The sequence below is a fragment of the Taurulus bubalis genome (assembly GCF_910589615.1).
Source record: "Taurulus bubalis genome assembly, chromosome: 18".
NCBI classification, from domain to species: Eukaryota; Metazoa; Chordata; class Actinopteri; order Perciformes; family Cottidae; genus Taurulus; species Taurulus bubalis.
Window position 1 is genome coordinate 21,874,906 of NC_136606.1, and position 25,827 is coordinate 21,900,732.

The following is a 25,827-nucleotide window of genomic DNA, read 5'->3' on the forward strand; positions in this document are numbered from 1 at the left end:
TCCTATCCGTTACGTTATTCATTCTGGTCACATGACATCTGTTGCTTCTGTCCATCCGGGGAGAGGGATCCTCCTCTGTTGCTCTCCTTCAGGTTTCTTCCCTTTTTTCCGTATGAAAAGGTTTTTACTATCTTTATTTGGGGAGTTTTTCCTGATCCGATGTGAGGTTCCGGGACAGGGATGTCATGTGTACAGATTGTAAAGCCCTCCGAGACAAACTTGTAATTTTGGGCTATACAAAATAAACTGCACTGAATTGAATGCATTGAATACCATCAGCACACCCAGCTCGAATTAAAAGGTTTGCGACCCCGACTCCATCTCACTTTGTTCATGTAACAACAACACAGAGCGTTGCCCGAGCGATCTAGCTTACTGAGGTTGTCCACACAAAAATACTTTTAAACAAACAAATTACTTTGACTCTACTCACACAGTCTGTCTACTTATCATCATATTTTTGGTGGAGCTGACATAGATAGAACAATATTAACGTGTGCACTTCAGAAATGCTCCGCTACCAAACATTGGACACTCTTAGTCAGTGGAAACCCAGCCTGACCTCACAGGTGTGCCTGATTTCATTTGTTGAGTGGTAGCTAAGTTGTAGGTCAAGGAATAGTTTATCACCATTGCATTTTGAAAATAATTACGCAACTCTCCATAACAAATATGGAAGAATCATTGTCCTCAGACAATCAGAAAATGATTGACTTCAATAAAGACTCAATTTGGAAATCAAACTTGCTCTTGGAAATTACTGCAGCCACGGAATAGTCCAGCACACAACCTGTAAAACCAAAACTTTTGGGGGATTTGACCATAAATCCATGACAGCTAGTCCAAACTGGGTTGATTATTTTAAGGAAGCTGTTGAAACATGTTCCTAAATGTGTTGCCGTGCATGTTGTCTAATCATCAACAAACATGATATTAACGTGTGAGAATGGAAGCCTGTGTCCTAGTGGCCTTGCTCACTTAAACATAAAGTTAAGCGGGGAAGTTATCTCACTTCTGTCGCTCTCTGTGCCGATTGCAGTGACACATCTTTCAACTTCTGACGGCCCGTGTTAGCTTGAACTACATTATTGGCTATATTCTTTTTTTTTATGGTGTTCCATGTTGAAATAATGAAGTAGAAAGCCCTAATGTCCTGGCTAGAGGGCCTCCCTGTGCCTTGGCTGAGACCCATTTAACAAGACCATTCACTGCCGCGGGGTCTACTCCCATCACATAACGACATTTATCATCCTGTACGTAGGTGTAATTATTATATTTAGAGAGCAGAGCCACTGGGACACAACTGTGCACAGAGAGGTAGCATGGGTCAAATAAAGAATTACTCACAGGGAGACCTGAGATGTATCTTTGTGGAGGTGCCTTTCATTTCCAAAGCTGCAGACACGTATACGGGTGAACACTTTAAGACAGTCAGCCATTTATTACTGCTGCTTACAGCTGTCTAGTAGTTACAGGTTGAGTGCTGTAAAACTCATGTTTTACAATAGGAAAACATACTTTCTCCTATAGGGAACCTTTTCTTTGCAGCAAATTAGGTAAAATAACAAACAAAAATGCTCCCAAACCCCATTTCTTCCAAGTATCTTTTATTCACTGTCGAACTTCAGAATAAGACATATGAATAAGATGCGTACTGGAATTTCTTCTCTTCCACTTAAAGCACTGGTCGAACAGAAATCATTGTCCGTTGCACCTGGCTAACCCGGCTAAGACAACTAGCATACTACGGCTGACACCCACTGATGGCTGTAGAATGCGTGTAAATAGACTATTCTGACAGTAATTGTTTCGGTACTGAACCAAAAAAAGGATATTAAGTAGTTAATATACAGTGTATTAAATACAAGACGCCTCTAAAGAAGTGCAGAAAACATACCATCTCATACACACATACTGCACAAACTGCTCAATATGGGTTGAATCGTGTGTTGCAGACATAAAAAGTGATGCATGTCGGACAGGAAAGGAGGAATCCATGAATTAGAACACTAATGTAATGCAAACCAGACTGAGGCTGTGCAGTGCGTTGGACACACAGACACAGCAACATCACTCAAGGACAGAGACAGAGAGAGAGAGAGGGCAGATATTATATGATGCACTTTCATGGTGCTAAAGAATGCATGAAATATTAAGGGAATTATTTAATACGGTTGTGAGACAATTTGCTGTTGATATTTAGCAGAATTCTGGTAAATTCTGCATTTTTTGCCTTGTTGAAATAACTTTAAATAAATGTCAAGTCCCAAAAACCTCACGTTCATGTTTTCGCTCCTACATATCATATTACAATATATAAACAATTTGGGCATTCCTATTAGTACTTTACTCTTGACATTCCACTGCTCACAAATATTTCCAATGATATGTTTTTTTTTTATCATGAATCAAGCTTGGCAAAACCAAAATAAGAAAAGGCAGGAAGAAATGACATCTCTCTGCCAGGATTTGTGTTTTTCCTGCTCCGTCTGAAGATAGACTGTGTGACTGCATCAGAGAGCCAATTGATTTTTCCCTCGGCTGTCTGCTGTTAATGAGCATCAGCAATATAACGCCTGTGATATCTTCCATTTGCTTGAGCGGCGAGAGTGCTACTTTGCCAGACCGAGCATGAAAGAGCTGCGGGTTTTTCAGATCAGCCCGCCAGCCCGCCCCCCCTCGTCCCCGCCACCTTCTCATGCGCTCTTAATGGAAGCGGGGACAAAGAGCTGGGTGCGCCGTTTCCTTGTAAATTAGCAGCCTTTGGATGTGTCTCATTTGAACACACAAAAAGCACGAGGGTGCTATGAACTAAGGTGGACTACTGTGTGTGTGAAGCATGAGAAGCTTTGCCTGGCTCATACCTCTGTGGGACGGGGGGAGGAAGGGTGTGTGTGGGGGGGCATGACTGTCAAATTAAGCTCAGCTCTCCATTCCACGTGTGTGTGTGTGTGTGTGTGTGTGTGTGTGTGTGTGTGTGTGTGTGTGTGTGTGTGTGTGTGTGTGTGTGTGTGTGTCACTGTTAGGCATTGGTGTATCCTCGTCGAATGAATCGCCTATCTGTAATTACCGTATTCTCGTTGGCAACATGGCTTCCTTTTTCTAACAGAATGAAGACGTCCGCAGTCGTTTGACTCCTCCCACCGCCGTCCACCCATCCTGCAGCACCAAATGTACCATTTTGCTCCCCTTGTCCCAGTCCACATTCTCCTCCAATGCCATTTTTCCTGCCGTCCACCAGGTGCCCTTGACAACTTTCCGCCCATCCACTCACCTGTCCCCACTTCCCTAATCAGCTCTGCCTGGCCCCTCCACCTCCGTCCCCCTCCTCCTGCTTCTCCTTCCCTCGTCAGCCACTCTCCACATATACAGGTCCACCTCCTATACGCTTCTTTGTCAGATCGCCTCAAGCTGTGCTTGTCTTTTCAATGAGATGTTTGTCGCATCAACTGTGATATCAGATCTTGCTCGCATTGGGCTCTCATCAGCCAGACCGGAATGCAGAGGTGGCCTCGGCTCACATTGAGTCCAGGGGTTAAGGGTTTATCCCAAGACTCTCATTTGGCGTTTCCTCACTACCAGAAGTTGTTCTGCCCCGACGTGTTAATGGGCGTCTTATTTCTGCCGCGTCATTCTAAAGAGAAACTGATAATGAAAGCTTTTTTTTCAATAAGGTACGAGAGGCAGTACTGTGTCGTGCAATAATGTACTGTTCAAGGGAGTTGTTAGGCAAACCCTTGAACTGTACATTATTGTAGACACAGTACTGCCTCGAGTACCTTATTGCTTTTATAATACGGGTACCTGCGACTTTATAAATAGTAATAGTAAGCTCCCTTTCAGCACAAAATAGTTGTAGCCACCAAACCTTGTGTATCGCATTTCAGCAACAGAGAAAATAGTCCCGGGACGCACAAACGGGACTATAACACTGACCAGGCCGGTTGGAAGCAGGTGGAGGATGACACGCAGCCACCGATGTAAAGAAGTGCTCTCGCTGCTTCTGTCCGTCTTTTCTCCGTCACGTGCATGGCGGTTGCTATGCAACCGCCATGCACGTACGGGACGCACATACGGGACTATAAAACTGACTCGGTTGGAAGCAGGTGGAGGATGACACGCAGCCACCGATGTAAAGAAGTGCTCTTGCCTCGAACTTGCCTCGCGTCGGGAAATTACCGACGTAATTATCTCTCACTGGAAATTATCATGATTTTGTGGTCCAACCCTTTTCATTCCTCATCTCATTTTAGGGAGGAAGTGACGTTGTGTTGTCGTTCGTTATGCTAGTGTGGGGGATGCTAAGTGAGCTTGTTAGCTGTTCCGTTTGAGCTAACGTTACTGTTAGCGAAGAGCCCCGTTGCAATACTGTGAACACTCAAGCAACACACCTGCAAGTTAAGGAAACCAACGTCTGAGTCGTTACTGCGGACGTTACAATATCAAAGTTTACACCAACATGTTTGGTAGCTGTCAAGCTTGAAATGACAACTAACGGTCGCGCAATTTAAATCTACCTGTTGTTTTTAAGTGCGCACTGATATGGAACGCTCTAAATGTAAACAGGCTGTACAGTACTTTACGGCTGAATAAACTACACCTCGTGACTCACTCTCAACCAATCAGAATGCCTGATTTGATCTACCCGTATTATAATATACTTTAGAAGAGTATTGCACAACACAAACTTAAAGGCAACTTGAACATATGCATAAGCTTAACCTAATGTGTGGTGTCCAAGGTCTACGAGCAGTCGTGCTCCTCCAACTCCTCAGGAGGCACAAGGGGAGCTGGGAGCAGCCCTGCCAGTTGGTCGTGCCTCTGTTCCCCCACTGGACTTGGTGGAACCACACCAATGTCTCAGACACCCTCTGTTGTCTCGAGGATGTCTGCTGTGAGGCAGATGTTATGGAGCACTGCAGAGGCGGTGATGACTGAGGGGGCAAAGGTGTGGTCGACCTCCAGAGCCCTGAAGAACAGCGATCTGCACCGAGTCTTCAACATGCCAAAGGCCCGCTACATGACGGAACGGGCCTTTGCATGATGGTTAACGCAGCTCTGCACCCTCCCTTGCACTGGTTCTGTATGTGGGGTGGTGATGGCCACAATAAAGTATCCCGTGGAGAGTGTGAAAATAATTACTATTGGTGGTTATTGATGTATTAAAAGGTACCTGAGGGAGGATACAGAGCCTCTTTGTTCTCCAGGACTCTGGTGTCATAGACTGAGCCAGGATACCCCACACAGGTGTTAATGAAGAGGCCCTTCCCATCACAGACTGCCTGCAATTGTATGGATGGGAAGAGCCTTCTGTTGAGGTAATGCTGGCCATCCGGTCCTAGGGGGTCTTTATCCGGACATGGCAGCCATCAATGGCTCCCACACACCTGGAGAACACTGGGCTGCTGGCCAGCTGGGCCAATGTGTGGCCAACCTCACCCAGTGCTCCAGCGGTGGGCAGTGTGATGACCTCCTGGCAAAGAGCTGCAATTGTCTCCACTCCAGTGTGGACCAGTCTGTAGACTTGGGAACATTGAAGGCTGGACACCACACTGTATGATAAGCCGTGTGCCAACCAGTGAATGGCAATCAGTAGATGCACGTCATGTGAGCAGCCCTGTGTGTTCTTTGATGGCTGAACCCTCAAAAGAAGAAGTGTATTGACTGGCTCTGGCTCAAACTCCATCTACAAAATACAGGAAATAGTTTCTTCCTACAAGGTTTTTCTAAAATGTGATTACAGGTAATTTTAGTTTTGATTATTGTTATTTGTGGAACCACTGACTCGAGGTGTGTGTGTGTGTGTGTGTGTGTGTGTGTGTGTGTGTGTGTGTGTGTGTGTGTGTGTGTGTGTGATGCTCACCTCTATTAAATCCACAAAAGCTACAGACTCGCTCTTGCTGCAGCATGTTGTAAAATGCATTTGCACACAGCAAAGGGTTGATAGACATCTTGCGTTATTGTACTAAATATTTTGTCTTCCGCTTATATAGCTCTGGTACCTCCTTCTGTCATTAACGCCATGAGCTACAGCTGGTAGTTTATCAACACACATAAGGTGTATTACAGTTGAAGGGTTAACTAGCATGACCATATCTGCCAGTAATGCTTTTCCTCAAGATTGTATTGCCTGTATTCCAGGAAATAATTATCAATGTGGTCTTGAGTAGTTGATTTAAAAAGTCAATTTTGTTTGTAAAATCTATTTTTTAAATTATTATTATTATTACGGCAATATGAATCATACTGATGTATTCATTTTAAGGATGTCTTTTCTGTTTGTTAATTGGCTCTTGTTTGTGTGAATGTAGCGCTGGGCTGTTCAGGGCTTCCTGCTAGACCTCTCCCCGGGTTCAGGCAGCACACCTACTTGGTCGGGTCTAGAACAATACCACGCTTTGAACTGGATAAGACCCTCTCCGGCAGAAGGCCAGTTTACCAGCATCCCCTTCCATAGGAATCCAGTAAAATGATGACGCCCCTCTGCGTTCTCCCAACATAACTGCACTGTCCGAGGCCAAAGGACTGCGCGTTTTGTTGGAAGTTCTGATTGATATTACTGCAATGACTGTATTTCTATTACATTTTTATGATTTTTATTTATTTTTTTATTTGTTTTACAGTGAACCAACAGATAATAGGCTGAAGGAAAGAACACCGTTAATAAGGGTATTCCTTTGTGAAGGGCTCATTGCGTGGGTGACATACAATTCAATAAATATATATATATATATATATATAGACAACACACATCTTCTAACTTGTTAACCTTCTAGTGGTCTTTGCTTGGTAACATGTGGCGTGTAGCTTGATTGAGCTCATTTTAACTTATCTAATTCCATTCATCTATATTGTAAATAATTTGTCTTATTTACACCTTTGTGTATTTCTTACCATATTGTTTGTTTAGCCAGAATACCATTATTGCAAATGCTTGTTATTTACTTTACTTGTACTTCACTAAACTATTTCTATGTACTGCTGCTTCTACTTTTTGACTTCACTACATCTGATTTAACGCCAGAGCGCCTGCTCTCTGGCTCATGGGCGCTGAAGATCCAGGCAACGGCATGTGAATCTCATACTCGGAAGACACACTTTCTTTAGCTTCACGCACCATCGAGCAAATTTCCCTGCACCACCTCGGAAGATAAATGTTTTTATGCGTTCATGATTTAACTCGTGGAAAGCATGAGCTGAAACGACAAAACTCAGGATTAAATCAACTGAACATGAACAATACTTGTCCGTCTTGATTAAACCATAAGAGGTTGACATCACTTATAAAACATGTTATTCAAGCCGGGAATAGTATGTGTTTGCAATGCTACAGATTAATATGCCACTAAACAAAGTGAGTGCAACAGGCTCGTTTAAATGGGTCATTTCCTCAGCACTAATTCTGTCATGTCACTACCACATAGCGCTACATTCAACATGTTTGGGATGCACTGTAAATGATATAAGGGGCTCCCACTTTGACAGGTCACAAGTTTCACTGCACTCTGGAAAATGCAAGCGTCCACTTGCCCTCCAAAATCAACTTTTCAGGGATTGAGAAGAACCAATTTGTCCCCAGACACTGACACAATTGTGACCTCTCACTGTCGTTTTTCCTGTGTTTTTTTTGTGGCAAAGAATCAGCCCTGCTGAGCATGTTTAACGCATGGCTGAGTGCCACCTCTCAATTACAGCGAAAGAGGGAAATGACAGGATGAACCACGAAGACACGGCACCGTTCATTTCTGCAGATTACTCTTCAATGTCAGCCGACAGATTAGCATGAGAGGCCGGCACAAATAGTCCCAATTGTGACTGTCTGCACTGCAAAGTGTGCGGCCATTACCTCAGAGTGGAGGGATACGAGCGTGTGTGTGTGTGTGTGTGTGTCAAGCCTCCAAGAATGTGTGTAACCCAGAGACACAGAGTGTGTGTGATTGTGTCGACATTAAATGGCCTTATATTGTCCTTCAGGCCATCAGGCGCTGCAGTCATGGTTTCCAGGTGATGTCCGGTTCTCTCCATGGAGACATGTCGTTAAGGGGTAGTCGTTAGGTTCCTGTTAGCCGAGGTCTCTGTGTGGAGATAACGAGATCCAGGATGGCACGACAGCCCGGATGCTCTAATGTAGTGCTTCTCCAAATGCAGGGTTGAGACCCGAAGAGGGTCGAGAGAAGCTTTCAGAGGGTCACGGGAAACAACAACATGAGCTTTACACTTTATATTTAGGGTCCTTTCCATGTCCACCTCTCACACGGACCTGCAGTCAGCGGAGGACCAGACAACCCTGCACAATTGGTGCTTTTTTTTTTTAAAGTAGTACTAATGTAAAGTGTGTCTACACATCCCAACAGCCATCAGTAAATGAAAATGCTTTGACAAAAAATTAATCTGGTGTGGCAGTAAGAAGCCAATGGTTGGACGGGCGATACCGGGCTGTCTTTTTCCCTCCGTATAATGATACGTGTGGACATAAATGCTGTAATTAAAAGCTTGGACAAAGTGCTATGCCACACTTCTTTCCTTGGAGAACTCTGGAAAAGGTTTGACTAGATCTTTGACTTCTGTAACTACCATCATTGACGTGGGATTTCACACTGAAGCAAGACGCTATACTATCCTGTCCAACACAAACACACATGTTAACGGGTTATGCCAATACTTTATTTATTTCTTCTTTTTTTTAAATCTTTTTGCGTTGGCTCGTGCACTACTGCAAGTGAACTGATCTCATAAATGAATACAAGATCTCACCTTATGTTTTGTTTTTAAAGTGTCCCGTTTCTTGGAGACCTGTGTGGAGGTCAGGCGTCCCTCCAGACATCGTCTTCATGATCTCAGAGTACAAGATACAGAGGTCCGATAAGTAACTGATGCTGTATCACACTCCTTAAGAAGGTGCTGTTATGACACACTTTAACAGGTTGTGGACAGAATAATAAACTTAAACATGTGTTGCATTTGTGTGATTTATTTTTAAAAAATCTAATAACCGGCACTTGTTTTTCCGATATCGCGATCAAATGTTCCAGATGTTGATTGGAGGCGGACAGAATGTTGAACAACAGAACAGAATGTTGGCAACCCTGCAAACTGACACGAGGACGACCTTTTTGTAATAATTGCTCAATAACCAACCTCGGTTCCCGACCCTTGAGCTCCAGATCGTTTGCCCCGTGCGGCGAGGAGAGGATGAGAACGTTCTGAAGGTTTTACACTGCATGTCGATCGCTGTTTTCATGGACTGAGAAATGAAATAACCCACAGACGTATTGTAGTATCTTCAACCTGATGCAGCCGGGTCTGTGTGGCATTTCCCCCTCAGCACTCCACAGACCTGAACATGAATATGCTCTTTTCACAGTAACTGAGAGCAACTTAGTTAGGTTTTGTGGATGAAAATATCATTATTTGGCTTCAAAATGACGACAGAATAGCCGATACTGTACGCTATGTGACAAATAAATCAGCGTTTACTCCTCGTACCACCTGGGAGTCAAACGGTGGTCTCCTGGCTGAAAGGTCACCGTTTGTTGGACCCATGCACATCTACCTCCCAACCCAACCGATGCGGGCGCTTGCGGGCTTTACACTTCCTCGTTCGTTATCACGTGGATAACACTACCGTAACGCTACTCGGCGTCTGTATTATTATTTTTTTACACGTCTTGAAATACAGATACAAAACAAAGTTTCACGGTGTATTCGCATCCAGCTTTTATCGAGCTGCCTCACAATGTGTCGAGGGCCTTTATTGTGAAAGGTCAGAACGGAATGAGTGAGGCTGTTAATGTGCTGTTGACAATGTGGGAGTCATAAAGGGTTTGACATTATTTTATTAGCTGCACGCGGTGGAGTAGACGTCTACATTTCATGCAGCACCTATTTTGACCAGACTGCATTTGAACCGAATGATCCTTTTAAATACTTAAAGCCTCTGTGTGCTCAGTTTAAAAATGTCTAATTTCAGCGTTCCCTACTGTGGATCCGCCCTCCGGACACCAGCCGAATAACTTGTAAAAACGCTATAATCCACATGGTCCACGCCCTGCTTTCCCCTCCCACTGCCCCTGGGTTACCCCTCCTCTCTACCTCCTTCTGCTTAATGGGTCGTGGCTATCTGGATCATGGACCATGCATACTACTCATTATATGAATCATTTCTGTCACATTCATTGAATGTGCTGTAACTCTGTTACGTTATTCATTCTGGCCACATGACATCTATTGCTTCTGTCCATCCGGGGAGAGGGATCCTCCTCTGTTGCTCTCCCTCAGGTTTCTTCCCCTTTTTTCCCTGTGAAAGGGTTTTTACTATCTTTATTGGGGGAGTTTTTCCTGATCCGATGTGAGGTCCCGGGACAGGGATGTCATGTGTACAGATTGTAAAGCCCTCCGAGGCAAACTTGTATTTGTGATGTTGGGCTATACAAAATAAACTGAATTGAATTGAATGATGAGGGATTACTAACGGTAGCAGGAGGAGTAATTCAGCAGCTTCACACTGCACTGATCCAAACCTACAGCGCCCAATATCGGCATGCAGAGTTTAAAGGGAAGGGGAATGTAAAAATGCACGGTTTATACAGTGAATAAAATAAGAATTGGAGGAAGAATCCTAGTATGCAGGCCCAACAAAGCACTGGAAGGACGGACGAGGGGTCTGTGAATAAAGTCCATGGGGAACCCTGGCCAGTAGCCTCCAGCAGATGGATGCTCTCTACCGGGTGCATTTGAGTCGACCGCCTTCTGCAAACCTCTTCATACGCCGTGGCCCTTTTTATTTATGTCATTACTTAAAACCAGCCACTGATATTAAGGAAACAGTGCCTATATAACCTATTTTACAGCGGAGCTTATTGTATGGCTCGGAGGAGAAAGTGGGAATTAAGAGGGAGGAAAGGAAAGGAAAGGAATGGAGAGATAAGGAGACAAGCAGGACCTTTAATCCAGTGGAGGCTCCCAGCAAATACCTGTCTCCGTGATGTTTTTATTGCGATAATAACGGCAGCATCGCAGCGGATTTGTCCTGATCTTGTAAAATTATAAATATTGATTTTGGAGACGGGAGAGGGGCTTTTGATTTGAGGAGGCGAGCCATCTCTTTCGGAAAGCCTCGATAACGGACCGTGTTGATGGAAGTGTGGATCAGTGTTGATACTGAATTTTCCGCCCGGTCTCGAAGGGAAAAGGAAAGCTATCGAGTTTTCTACAGACTCTGTTTAATGTCGTCTGCGGCCGCTTGTCTTTCTCATTTCCTGCCCTGTGATAGGGCCTGGCTGTGAACAGAGATCATGTTTCTGCAAAGAAAGATTTGCATTACGAAAATAAACACGGCCCTTAAAGGGAATTTATTATTCTCATTCAGCGGTTCCTCCAAACACGTTTACATGCTTCATTGTTCAAAAAAGTCATTATTTTTCTGTCTACAATACTGCTTTTAATATGTCTCTGTCACATCATGTATTTGGTGTTTGTGTATAAAAGCTGTAAACAGTACAAAAATACGTCTTTGTGTGGAGTAATCTTAACACTATCAGGGTGTGGGGGGAGGAGTATGATATGAAACCAGAAGATGTTAAACGATGGGATAATTTAGAAATGAAAGACACCTGATGAACGAACAAAAGTAATCAAAGTGATTATTGTATAAACTGTGTTTCACAGGAACTCAGATCTCTCATACAGTTATTATTCATGCTTTGAAATGTTTTTCAAAGCTTCAGATTATCTGTTAAACACTTTCATAAAACTGTTGAATATTGTACAGTTCAGTTATTGCCATCTATAGACACTGTAATTAAGTGACTGTGAAACAGGACATGTGTCACTATTTAGCACCTGCAGTAAAGTATTGCAGCTTCAGAGTTAAATGTTCCCTTTTTTATTGGGTGACATTTTCATATCTCCTGTTAACCTGTGTAGTTGCATAAAGCCTTTTTAGAGAGCATGTTATGTTTTTCTATGACACCAGAGGAGCCTTCCTATGAAATAACAAGATGACTGAAACCCGCCCTAAAAATTAAATGCTTTATTTATAGGCAATGAAATATAAATTATACATAAAGCACACCGTAGCAAAGATGACAGGTTGTACAATCTATTTCCTTTCAGGAGTACCGAGGCCGGGAGCGAGAGAGTGTGGGAAATAGGTAGATATGTAAAAATTGTAGGTTATTTTTACTGATAATTATCTGCATTAACTAAAGATCTGTTCACAAAACGGATGGTAATAGTATTTTCAGTAATAGTATTTTCAGTTTTCCATCCCATAATATACTGCTCTAAGGTCACCATCATAAGAAACTAACAACCACACAAGAAACCATAAAACGACTACAATTCAATATTCAGTCATTCTTCCGTGTGAAATCCTTTAAAATGCTGAGCTGGTGATTCCCCAGAGAGCGCAGAAGATGCTTTAAGTAAAACAGTTTCCATGGATGAATGATACTGGTGGCCAGGTGACATTCTAGAAAATGAGTTGCTTAAATTCACATCCAGATGTGTACACACGTTGGTCCATCCTTCCCCTTTGACTGCAGGAGGAAGTCTTCCTTTAATGTCCAAAGTCTTATTGACATAACCTGCTGCGACTCGTGCAAACCACAATCTGAAGCACTTGACCTGTCCTGTGGTCCCGGTGCTGCCCTCCTCTGCTCTGTGCTCCTCTCAGATGGAGGGGGAATGTTTGGCCAACTTGACCCGTTGTCTCAGAAGCCCTCCAAATATTGAAACAGCAGGATGTAATCCCAGATTTGGATTGGGATACATACAGTTAAATGTTTGCCCAGCCACAAATCGCCGAGGGCGTTGCCAAGTGGCACTGAGACAGATGATGCCACCGGGCCGGAGCAGTCGAGAGGGGAGTGTGGCCGGCATGCGGATGAGAGGGCCCGGGCGCCGTGAGGGGGAATGAGCCGGCGGTAGTTGAAAGAGTCATTCATGGAAGGATGGATCAGCGGGCGGGCCAAGCAGACCACGGAGAGATTGCTGGAGCCGCCAGACGTTTCCTGGCTGGGCCCGTGTGTGCTCTCATGGGGCTCCCAAAAGCCTTTGGGCCGCCTCCCAAAAAAGCCCTCAAACTCATCCCCGAGCACCTCCCGCTGACGAGGACAAGGTGGTCCAGCCACCTGCGCCACACACACCCGGGTCGCCGCCAAGCTGCCACTCCACGGCCAACTGTTTGTGCCATGGTAAACCAGGGTTTTCCAGCACGGCCATAGATTGCTGTGATTCATTACTTTAAAAAAAACTAACCCCTTCAGTCATATTCTTCATATTCCTTTTAAGAGCACAATATTTTCATGTTCTACTAATATTCACGTTTACATGCAGCAGTGCGTATTCTGATTACCGTAAAACATCCCATTCCTCATCCTCATCCTCTTCAGTGATTCCAAATCCGGGTCCATTCTCAGCCGTGTTGATGCCCGAACATGTTGCTTATCACATCAAGATGGCAGAAAGTGGAGCTGCTTGTGTCATTTTGCATCGTTTTTTTCAAAGTTTGTCCTGTCGGACCGTGTGAACACAGCCTCATCCCTCCATTCCTTCGACCGTCCTCTGGAAAAGATCCTGACGTCCAAGTCCTCCATCATGCCTCAGAGTGGGTCTGTTTCTCCTTCTTTACTTCTGAGCATCTCCACACAGCTTTGCAAACTGATGGCAATAGTTGGTTTGTGTTCGACGGACAGAGCTGGTGGTAAACAGGAAAGAGGACACATGTCTTCATTTGAAAATGCTCCATTCGGAATAAGGCCATTTTCAGAATATCCAAAGTGAATAGTGATGTTTACATGAGCCATATTAGAATCAAATATTTTCATATTCGGAATGATGGCGGAATTTGAGTGTGCATGTAAATGTAGTCAACGTTGCAATGTCCCCACAGCTCAGAAAATATGTCCAAGGATAAGTACCTATAATTTGAAGCAGGAAGTTGATCTGTAATTTGCGTCATCATTCATTTTACAGACACAGATTTTTGCGGTGGAAGAAGTGTGGTTATTTTTCCCTGCATTCTCCTTCTGGTACACAAGATGAACCAGTGAATCAGCTGTATGCAATTTGCTGATAAGAGTGCACATCACTATGAATCTGAACTTCCTCGACTGAATTGCTGTTTTTTTTTTTTTTTTTCCGGTGACGCCGGTGTCGGCGTTAAAAACAAAACATTACTCCGCCATAATGTGATTATACATTTTTGGAAAAAAGAAAAACCTCATGAAAATGTGATTTCACCAGCACAAAGCTGCAGCACACCTCTGCACCCAGAACCCTCAAGTCCCTCTGACTCGTGGCTGATTGTAATTTGAAGCTTGCGGTTGCGTGAAAGTGTGTTCTCACCAGATTTAGAACCGTAACGTGGAACTCATGCTGGCTGTATTTAAAAAATAAAAGTCCCAAACTCCTCCACCTGCCGTCACCTTCCAGTCCATTCCCACTAGTCCCAGCAAAACCAGCAGCCGTCCCAGTCCCCGTCTTCCACCTCGTTAGAGGCTCTCCAGGCGGCTCGCCCTCTGAATGTTAAACCGAGGCCGAGAGAGTCCGGCCGCCGCGCATTAATCAAATCCGACTTGCATATCTGAGCCGCTTAATTGCATGCAGGGAGAACGTCAGAAAGCAAATGAGTTCGACATGCCAACGTGTTAATTCTACTATTGATTTCATCAACGCGCCGTTCGCTCTCTCAGCTCATTAAAGCCGACGTGCCAGACCGCACAGACAGAGCTGCTTCAGTGTTTTCTTCTTTTTTTGGAGAAAGAAGCTACATTTACATTGACCTTGTTCAATACTTTTTGGTACAAAAATACTAATTACCTGAGTATATCCTCCACTAAGGCAAATCCAACATTTGTGAGTGAAGGGATTCTAGTTAATTTCCTCTTTCAATCGAAGTCGTTAAACTCAGCCATGAAATATGACAACATTCACAGCATGAAGATCCCTTCAGATAGGTTAGCCTCAGTGGCGGCCAGTCAATAGAGGGTCACGGGGCCCCACCTTCAGCCACCATGTTTTGTTTTATTAATTACAAAAATATTAATAAATTATACAAATATACAATATTTGTGTTTTTGCGCTATGGAATATACCCAGTAATATTTGTAAAATAGGATATCTGCGCAAAATATATGCTTTTCCTGCTTGTCCTTTCAGCTAGTGCACCTCTCAGCTGCCGTGCCCAAGACGGGTCTAAGAAGCAGTTTAGCCAATCACTGATTAAAGATATAAATGAGTGAGTGACATACAATTTATCCAATCAGCGCCCTAAAATAGATGTCTCTTGTCACTTGTGTGTTTTAAGATGAGATGCTTTTATTTTGAAGGCGGCTCGCGTAGTTAAACAGAAAGTGTTTTGTGTGCGGATTGAATGTCAAAGCTACGGAAAATAGTCAGTTTGGTATACAAATCAGAAACCGTAACTGTTTTAGCACTCCCCCGAAGAGGCACAGGGGTAGTTCAAGTTGTAATAAATATGTATGTTTTCAGGAAATTAGCTTGAGTGTTGAATATGACTATCATGATCCAGATAACCATGATCCATGTCGGCAGAAGGAGAGAGAGGAGGGGCATCAGCAGGGCCATGGCAGGAGGCAGGACTGGCTCCAGACAGCCACGATCCATGGCAGCAGGCAGGACCAGCACCAGACACAGCCACAGTCCATCGCAGAAGGCAGGACCGGTTCCAGACAGCCACGATCCATAGAAACTTGAGGTGAGGAAGCACAGAGGCTCCCGGAAAAAAGTAGAGTTAGTAATATGCATTGAAGAGACAATAATGTATCCAGAAGGAGATAAAGAAGAGGAGAGAAAAAAATGAGAGGAGCTCAGTGTATCCTAAGATGTCCCCCAGCAGTCTAGGCCTATAGCAGCATATCTAGGGGCTGGACCAGGGCAAACCTGAGCCAGCCCTAACTATAAGCCTGAAACAGCCCTAACTATAAGCCTGAAACAGCCCTAACTATAAGCCTGAAACAGCCCTAACTATAAGCCTGAAACAGCCCTAACTATAAACCTGAGCCAGCCCTAACTATAAGCCTGACACAGCCCTAACTATAAACCTGAAACAGCCCTAACTATAAACCTGAAACAGCCCTAACTATAAACCTGAAACAGCCCTAACTATAAGCCTGAAACAGCCCTAACTATAAGCCTGAAACAGCCCTAACTATAAGCCTGAAACAGCCCTAACTATAAGCGCCATCAAAGAGGAAAGTCTTAAGTCTACTCTTAAATGAGGTGACTGTCTGCCTCCGGACTGAAAGTGGAAGCTGATTCCACAGAAGAGGAGCCCGATAACTGAAAGCTCTAGCCCCTAACCTACTTTTTAACACTCTGGGAACCACTAGTAACCCTGCATCCAGTGAGGGTAATGCTCTAGTGGGGTAATATGGCACTACAAGGTCCTTAAGATATGATGGTGCATCACCAGTTAAGGCTTTGTAGGTAAGGAGAAGGATTTTAAATATGATTCTCAATATTACAGGAAGCCAGTGGAGAGCAACTAGTACAGGAGTAATGTGATCTCTCTTCCGAGGCCTCGTTAGTATACGAGCTGCAGCATTCTGTATCAACTGGAGAGACCCAAAGGACTTACCGGAGCATTACTGTAAGGAGTTACAGTAATCCAGTCTTGAAGTAACAAATGTGTTGATCAATGTTTCTGCATTGCCTTGAGACAGGATGTGCCGGATTTTTGAGATGTTCCGTAGGTGAAAAAAGGCGGCAGTCCTTGAGAAAATAAAGTCGCTAAGTGCCAAAAACTGCAGTTCCTCAAATGGCCTCTTGAGGCTTACTCCGATAGCGGGTCAATCCCCACAGACCTCTGTTTTAATGCCCAACATCTTTATAGCCTGGTACAAAAAGAAAGAAAAAACGCTTTTGGTGATATTAAGGTGTATGTTATGCATAATTGTGGGCATGGCTGCTTTGAGTGACAGGTGTAGTCGCCAGCTGCTAGCTGTCTCCTCTGCTGTGTCACCCGGGCCGCCAGGGCTCCTCAGAAACCTGTGGCTGACATTACAGAGACTAATTGTCCACATGTTTTATACAGGCTGTGGTTGCATTCGGTGTTCCTCCTAAAAATGTGCGATTAAAAAAAAGGGCCCTTTTTTGAAGGTACGTTAGCGTGGTGTTCACTGGGCTGCAGGCGGCCGGCTCGGACTCTGATACCACGCTGACGGCACTGCTTTGTGACGACGTGTCAAAATGAGGCGGATACCTCATGTTCTGAAGAAATGAACCTTTCAGTTTCAGATTTTACTTTTCTTTTTCTCAAAGGACAACACAGGGTTATGTGATTTACATAGCATATGTCTATTAGTATCAGTTGGACTTCAATCTGGCATGAATGTTGAAACCCGGGTACGCCTGATCCTTCTGCTCATAGTATTACTGCTGCACTTTAAAACACACCGACACTTAAAACTCTACCTGTGTGTATGTGTCAGTAGTGTGTGTGTGTGTGTGTGTGCGAGAGAGAGAGACAGAAGGATGGGGGTGTGGGGGACAAAGAGAAATGAAGGAAAGGGCCGGTTGTCATAGCAACTCAGTTTTTCAAGGAGAGTCAACCATTCATTTCCACACTGAAGACTGCAAGGGAACACTTAACTCTGTTCTTCGCCTAAGGATACTACTTTAAAAGCCCCCTTCCTCCTCCTGGTCCTGTCTCTCTACCTTGCTTGCCCCTCACTGAAGTGTCAATCTGAAGTGAAGCATTCCGGCTTTCGGCTGCCACTCCGTTCCGCCCGCTCTTTTCTTTCTGTCTCTCCCTCTTTTCTTTTATTGTCTCTCTCCTCCCTGCACCTCCCGCCTGCTCTTTCAAGTCAAATCCTTGACGCAAGGGAACTGAAACCTGTGATGGCAACATCAGCACGGCCTCAACTCCGGGGTTTTATTCCTACACATTCGTTAATTATCATATTTAAAATGGTAATTACTGTTTGTATTGGAAAACAAACTGGGTTGCATCGTGACTACAGTATGAGCCTGACCCCCCCTCTCGGACTGTGAGATGCTCAGATTTCATTCTGGTCCAGGTTTGGCACAGAAAAAAGAGACTATTGATGTGACTGATGAATGTGCTGCGCCTCCTCTCAGGGGTCAGGGGTCAGTGACAGAGCTCCTCTGACAGAGGGCCGTTTGATTCCCCGCTGAGAGGGGCATTACCATTATGATGGGACTACACCTGGTCATTAGCTGCAGCCCGTGAGAGGAATGGCCCTGGCTCTCTGCCCTTCACGACCTCACCGTCATGTGGCTCACTGGCACGGTTTTCAAAATGGACTTGAATGACTTGGTCGTTAGGGCATCGAGGGTTCCGGACGTACAAGGCGGCTCTCTGGTCCCGTTGAGGTTTTTACTGGCTTGAGAGCTTTAAGGCCCACGGCTCTCCCGACCTCATGAAGCTCGCCGGAAGCCCTTTCGCAGAAAAAGAGGGATGCCAGTGAGAGGCAGGGACGGATTTTACACTGTCCAGAAGTGACAACTCCAGCCTGTGCGCCACTCACCAGGTGCGGATAAATGAGATACTGGACTCCCATCTCTGACGTAGCCGACGCTATCTCCTGATCTTTAGCGAAGTCATTGCGACACCGAAAAAAAGCAGGCACGTTTCAGCTTCTCTGTGGGCTCATCCGTCATTTTGTAGATTCCAAAGTCGGGTCCATTGGTTTGAAGCGGGGGCGGCCATAGAGGATACCAGGGAAATCCCCGGTAGGGCTTGTCCAAAACCGGCCCACCTCCATCACCAACCGGCCCTCCCTCTTACGTCGCTGGACCCGCTTATATTCTAGAACAGAACACGTTAAGTTTACTCTAATACCTAAATTAAATAATCACTGACCCAATATCTATACTACTGTTAAGCGGTGTGTGGTGTTGAGGACCCAAATGCACAGACGCAGCAGTTCAAGTTCCTAGGGCGGACTTTATTGCGACAAAAACAAAACACAACGAATAGACAAACAAATACCACCGGTAATGTCCAGCGAACAAAAGGGGATCCACCTCCCCTGCTCCAGAGTCGGGAGGGCAACTCTACCGCTCCTGTAGTCAATGCTCTTGAAGCAGCAAACCAGACTGGAACTGGAACAACCCGACAAATGAGCCAGGTACGCAGTGGTCCCTAAATCACCTGACGGTGATCAAGGCAATGCACAACAGCTGGGATGAAGGAGAGGGGCGTGGCAGTGGGCGGAAACCGGGGGTGGGGACTTACGAGCAGACAGGGAATCCAACAACTACTCCTCGCGATCTGTATTCACACATGGTTTCATTTAATCTCTTCCGTCAGTCTAACTTTTCTTATATTTGCAGGTCAAGACAAACATCCGCAACAGGGAGACGCTCTTGCAGCCTGTACTTTCGATTAAACGTTTACGTTGTTAACAGGTTTTGCTTGCGCAACACGACGATTCTTGGCTTCTTGCCAAAAGCTGACCTTGAGATCCTCCACCAAAAAAGAAGCTGTAGACCGAGGGGAAACACTGTAGTTCATACTAATTCTACCCTCTGGTTCCAGTTCCTTTACTATGTGGTCTTTCTCTGCTGACATTTATTCCTTAAGGCTCTGTAGTTACACGTATCATCTGATTCTAGCCCAGAGTTAAGCATATTCATCTAGCAAACTATACCTACCTTGGAGTTTTACAATAGCCGGTATCATTGTATTCCATGTGTTTCGATTAAAGGGGGAAACAGGCAAATTGGTGGATCCAAATGTTATAAAAAACATATTTGATGTGATTTTGATATAATAATCCAAAATAATGTTAAGTGTATGGGTATTTTTCCAAGTAGGCCACTGCGATGCATTGAGTGGGCGGCGCGCCGTGTATTGAGAGGGCCGGTCTGACAGTAACTCCCGGGAGTCCGCCCCTGGTTTGAAGTAGTTGGAATTAACAAGGGCAAATCTTCCTTGGCATTACAATACACTGTAATGAAAAGCTTCTTCATTTGTTCACTGACCTCATCATTGAAGCCGGAAGCCATTAGCGTTTGAGATGGATTCTCTTTGGCCAACTGGCCACCATCACGTTCAGTGTGAGTGGTGAATCTACAGCCCGATTCCCTTTTTGAAGGGAACTTGAGGAAGCCAGCACTGGACATGGTAGAGGAGCCATTTCTAGAGATTTTAAATGATTGGCCGAGTAACATTGGCGTGTGCGAAAGCAAACCCTATTATTATTTCAATAACCTAATGTTAATATACAGTTTTAGAAGAAGTACTCAGACCTACTTCAGTAAAGGTAATAATTATAATGTGTAAAAAAAGGTAATGTAAAACATCCATATAAAAGTCAAACTTGTTGGTCCGGCCAGAGATGTTGGTCAACATCATGTCGGCATGCTGTATCTAATGTGTCCAATGGCCTTCCAGCCAGCTGGAACTGAAACCAAGCTTCCTCCACAAAAACAAGAATGCAGACTTTCTTGTCCATCCATGTCCATTTTTCTCTTTAGTAGCACAGGAAAATAAAGAAGTTAGTTAGCACCTTGGAGAGCTGTTTCATATTTAATTTATGTGTTTAAAACTCCATCTATAGTGGAAAGGCTGATAGAATTGTAATTTGCAAAGTAATTTATTTATTACTTTGGCTTTCTCTTTGTGACCATGTTGCAAATGTGCGTGCCTGCTGCTGGCTGAATACTGCTGCTGTGCCACCAGCACGAGGAGGTTGTGCAGTCCTGTATTTGATAGAATTCACAAATACAGCATTATAGATAGTATATTGTACTGTAGTACTGTACATACATATATTGCACTGCAGTGTCATTTTCAGACTTGTATTTACCTTGTGAATGAAATGCTGTAACTGTAAAGAAGAAGTACATATTTCTCTGTTCCCTATGGAATGTTTGCACTATGGATGACGCTGTGGATGTGTTGGCATTAGAAGCCTCTTCCACTGTTAGGCCGTGTTATTTCTTTACCACCACCTCTCCCCGAGCAATGTATCTGCTGTCCATGTTCATAAATGGTAGCGAGCCTGCTTTGTGTGAGCTCCATATCTATAACCTGATTGGTCGATAGTAATTCCTACTTCATTACTGTCACCTGCCAACGTGGCGTGACCCAAACATTCATCGTCATAGATGTGTATAGAATAAACACGAACGTCTGACTGATTGTGATAATTGCTGAATGCAGATTTGAATGCTCATTCATTCACACACATTGTATGTGTGTGAATGAATGAGCATTCAAATCTAACAAAGACATTTTTCAAAGATCATCATTCAAGAATTGAGCCAAAGTGAAAGAGATCAACCGTTATAGGGTGTCAAGCTTGAAAAAAGATGAGCTTTTATCATTTGTGAAAAAATACACAATGTTGAAAGAAAATATTTCAAATCATTTACTTTAGATTATTGTTTTTTCATTTTTCACAACTATTACGAACTGTGCTTCTTTCTTCTCATCCCTGTTGCTCCGTGCTGTCTGAGAGGGAACCGGCCAACAGTTGACACCAGTTGTCCCGTACAGCCCAAGTGTGGACCTGTATAACTGTGATGGCACTCTGAGTTTCTTTTGAAAGAAAAGTGCATTTCAAAATGAAATTTATTATTAATGTGTATCAACAAACCTATTTTATTGATCTCGTCAAAATCAATCATGTTCTTTTCTTCTATTTTTCTCCCTTTTTATTTTAGATTCTCAACTACCCATCACTCTCCTGCCTTCTTTTTGACAATTCCAAAATCAGCCTACTACCACTACCACCATTTTATGTGAAGCACTTTGAATCGCCTTGTTGTTGAAATGTGCTATACAAATAAACTTGCCTTGCCTTCTGGGTAGCCTTTTACTTCTGTTTCTAGCTCAACACTGTTTAGTTAGATCCACTCAAGCTGATCCTTTATATGTTGTTACGAAAGAAAAAAAAATCACAAATCATGATTGAAGGGACTGGTTCCTTCACTAAGTAGCCTGTTCAGCAGCCCTCCAAAGCCACTCGCGCGCCATGCCGCTGTTGAGGAGCGTTCAAGAGGACACAGCGGGAGTGAGTTGTTAAAATCCCTGCTCCAGCCAGCGGGGGCAGCGCTGAGCATGGGATACCACTAATGTTAACAAAGAAACGCAGAGGGTTTAAGACCTGAGTCTAGCTGGATTTTAAAGCATGACCAACAGGGATCATTACACATTCGCCAACAAGGGAAGCCTAGGTCCACTGTTGGATTGGAAGGTAAGTGTGCGCGCACACACACACACACACACACACACGCACACACGCACGCACGCCGATGCAAGCTCTCGCTCACAAAAGCATCTTGACGCCCCTATAATTAGATTTCATTGTTGTTATTGGAAGATCTTTAGTATATTCCTGTGATATTGTTCCTATTGTCACCTGCAGAAAGACAACAGCTTCTCTCTGCATGCCATTGTTACACCAAGTTTCTCTCACACAGAAGAACCGTTTACTCACAAATGTGTTCATGTGTTCTTCTTCTCATCCTGACATCAACTTAAGATGAAAAATTTTACATTTTACAACCTTTATTTATTTTGCAATCATTACATGACTCATTGTTATTCTTAATGCAGGGCCTGACTGTAAAATGAGAGGTTTTCTAAAGGGAATCTGGTGCTCAGAAACACACCACTTTCAACCACATGCACTCACTAATTCGGTGTAATGGTGAGATGTATTTTTACACTTTATTATTGTCTTCATGCCGATCGTATCATTTTATTACGTAATTTATCGGCCACACCGTGAAGGCCGGTCCATGAAAATATTGTCTGACACGAAACCGGTCTGTGGCGCAGAAAAGGTTGGAGACCGCTGCAATACAACATATGCAGTTACTTGTGTTTTACGTCCACACATCATTTAAATCTGTTTCTAACACTGGAAGGAAGATGTGAGGGTTGAACGGTGTACAACGCACATGCCTTTGACAGGAAACCAGGGTTCACATCCTACATACCAAGTGTTTGTTTTAGGCACATTAATTAACTTTTTGCACCCCAAGCCCCGCGGTGCCCATTATTGGACAAGAAAAGAGAAGAATAAGTCAAGTGACGTTACCTAAAGTATCTCCAGAAGCACAACGTTGATTAACAACAAAACTACAAAACTATTTCTCCTCAAGGTCCAGATAGACGCTTTGCATTTTGTTTCGAAGCCATTTGTGTGTCATAGAGATGACTGTATGCTCTCAGGCCCGAATGACGCGTTTGAGCCCACTGGACCAATGTCATTGGCCTGCCCACAGCCAACTGACTGCCTCCATGGCAACACAATACATCTCACTTTGTCACCCAAAGCATGATGGGAACCGTGATGGCAACGAGTCCATTATGGAAATTGCAAATAGAAATACATTTCCTTCTTTTATATTCCTTCAATATACTTCCTGATGGCCTATTATAGCCTATATTTCTTCTCATTCCACAAAACTTTGGACCGTATCTCCTTCCGCGGTGTTGCCTGCACATGCGTCAAAATACATCAAAACGTGCGGCCTGATCGGGAATCGCCTGGAATTCCTTTTTTAAGAGAATCGACCGGCCATTTTCCCGAAAAGTGCGAAAAACGGCGAGAAATTATCCCATTGACTTGACTGGGGTTTCGGACTGAAGAGAGCAAAATAACATTCATCTTTGTGCCCACAGTGACTCGCCATAATTTATCGTAGAGAAATGATTTAAAGTTTAAAACGTTGACAAAAGTCTGGAGTTTATTTGCCCAATTGGGCATTTTTTGATAGCTAGCACAGTTTTCATGTAATTATTGTTCAAGTTTAGGAAAATGTGGGAACCATTTCAGAATTCACAATGGGTGTGTATGGGGCAGGTTAGAGTGATGATGTCATCGCTATAGCAGGAGGAGCTTTGTACTAACCCCTGTATTTGTATTTGTATTTTGCCATTCACTCCACAATATTGACTTTTGAGGCATAATTTATATATGAAAACGTTGGAAATATTGTGCCGGTGGTACACATGCGTCGTGGAATCCAACAAATGTATACTGTTTTGTCAGCAAGCCTGAAAGCGACATGAAGACCGGCCAACTGCTCCATCAACCTCCATGTTAAATCGGACCACAATTTTCTCTCATGAAGGAAACGTGAGCACTTTACAAACTGAATTTACACTCTCATTTATAAATCCTTACAAATATTTAAGTAGACGGAAACGTTCTCATAAGTCTTGTGCTTCTCATGATTACGTTATTTTCGCGATGGGATTCACGGCTCAGTGACAGTGACACAGCTGTTTCAAGTTAGCCAATCAGGACTGCCACCATGGCAACCGGTGACACGCGCGCGCACACAGGAGGAATTGTCAGTTGGTCAGCTGACATCCTGACTGTGTGTGTGTCTAAGTGTGCGCGATGAGATGAAGCTTTTTATGAAAAAAAATAATGCACTGAAGGCTATGGGGATCATACAACTCAGTCTCTCACTCATGACACAGGTGTTTCAAGTTAACTAATCACTGCCGCTTCACACTCATTCTTGTTTTAACTACCTTGTGGGGACACACACATATGTGCACGCGCGAACGGCCGTGCACGTGGTAATACGGTCGCGTGCACGTGTGCGTGCATGTCACTTTGACCACCACTGACGCTCACCTTCACATTATTAAGTCCAGAAAATATTCAAGCATATCAATGCGATCGGCTGCTTGTTTCCTCTCTGGTGAATGTACTATATTAGAGATTTGAGCATGTTTTTGCCTCGAAATCTGGGGTTTAACAGATGGTTTGGTAGAAAATCTGCACACACATGACTTGGAGATATTCAGTCAAAGGCATTGTAACGCCTCCTGTCTGTCTACCTGTCTGTCTTTCTGTCTTCCCTTTCAACATAAAAGCCCCATGATTTAACTGTATCTAAACATAAAGCTCAAATGAGGATTATTGTATTAAATAGAAAATAAATACACAATTGTACACAATATTTGTTTATGTAATCACGTGATATGTTGCAGCAAAGTGCTGTCCCATTCATATTTCCACCATCAAGCCCTCATAGCTAATGTTGGCATATATATATATATATATATATATATATATATATATATATATATATATATATATATATATATATATATATATATATATAATGTACCTCAATAACACATCTCACTACCGGTAATGTATATATATTGCGACGTTTTACGGCAGTAGTAGCCACACTTTTCCTTTTCACAAGACCTTTTTGGGGCATCTTGATCAAATTATGATCAAAATATGATCATTTTTGGGAATATATGTTATTCAAAATAAAACTCTGAAAAAAATCAATATAAATTAACAAGTCCGGCCAGAGATAAGTATTAGAACTCATTTGGGGTTCATACTTGAAGAAGGGGTACGGGAACCTCTGGGGTGCATAAGATGCATTGAGTTCTACCCCACTATGAGGCACTGTGGAGCGTTGCGTTCTGAGCAGATGTCCTGGTGAGGTCAAGATTCCTGCTGACAGTTTCACATTATTCCAATGATTGATTGGTGGCAATGTGCGAAAAAGCCTTTTATTTTTTGCAAGAAAAGGCCCCACCTGCCCATTAGTCGTAGCTAACATTCATACACACATTCATACACCATAGGCACAGCTAAAAGAGCAATTTGGGGTTAAGTGTCTTGCCCCGAGGACACATCGACAAGTGCTACCGCAGCTGGGGATGGAACCACCGATGATATGATTGAAGGCCGACCCTGCTCACCACTGAGCCACAGTCAGTGATTTGAGTAAGAAGTTGAACAAGTCGAGGAATGCTGTCTCAGGACTTGCAGTCCAGGTTGGCTTCTACCACACTGTCTCCTCTACTGTCTCCTCCACTGTTTCCTCCAATGTTTT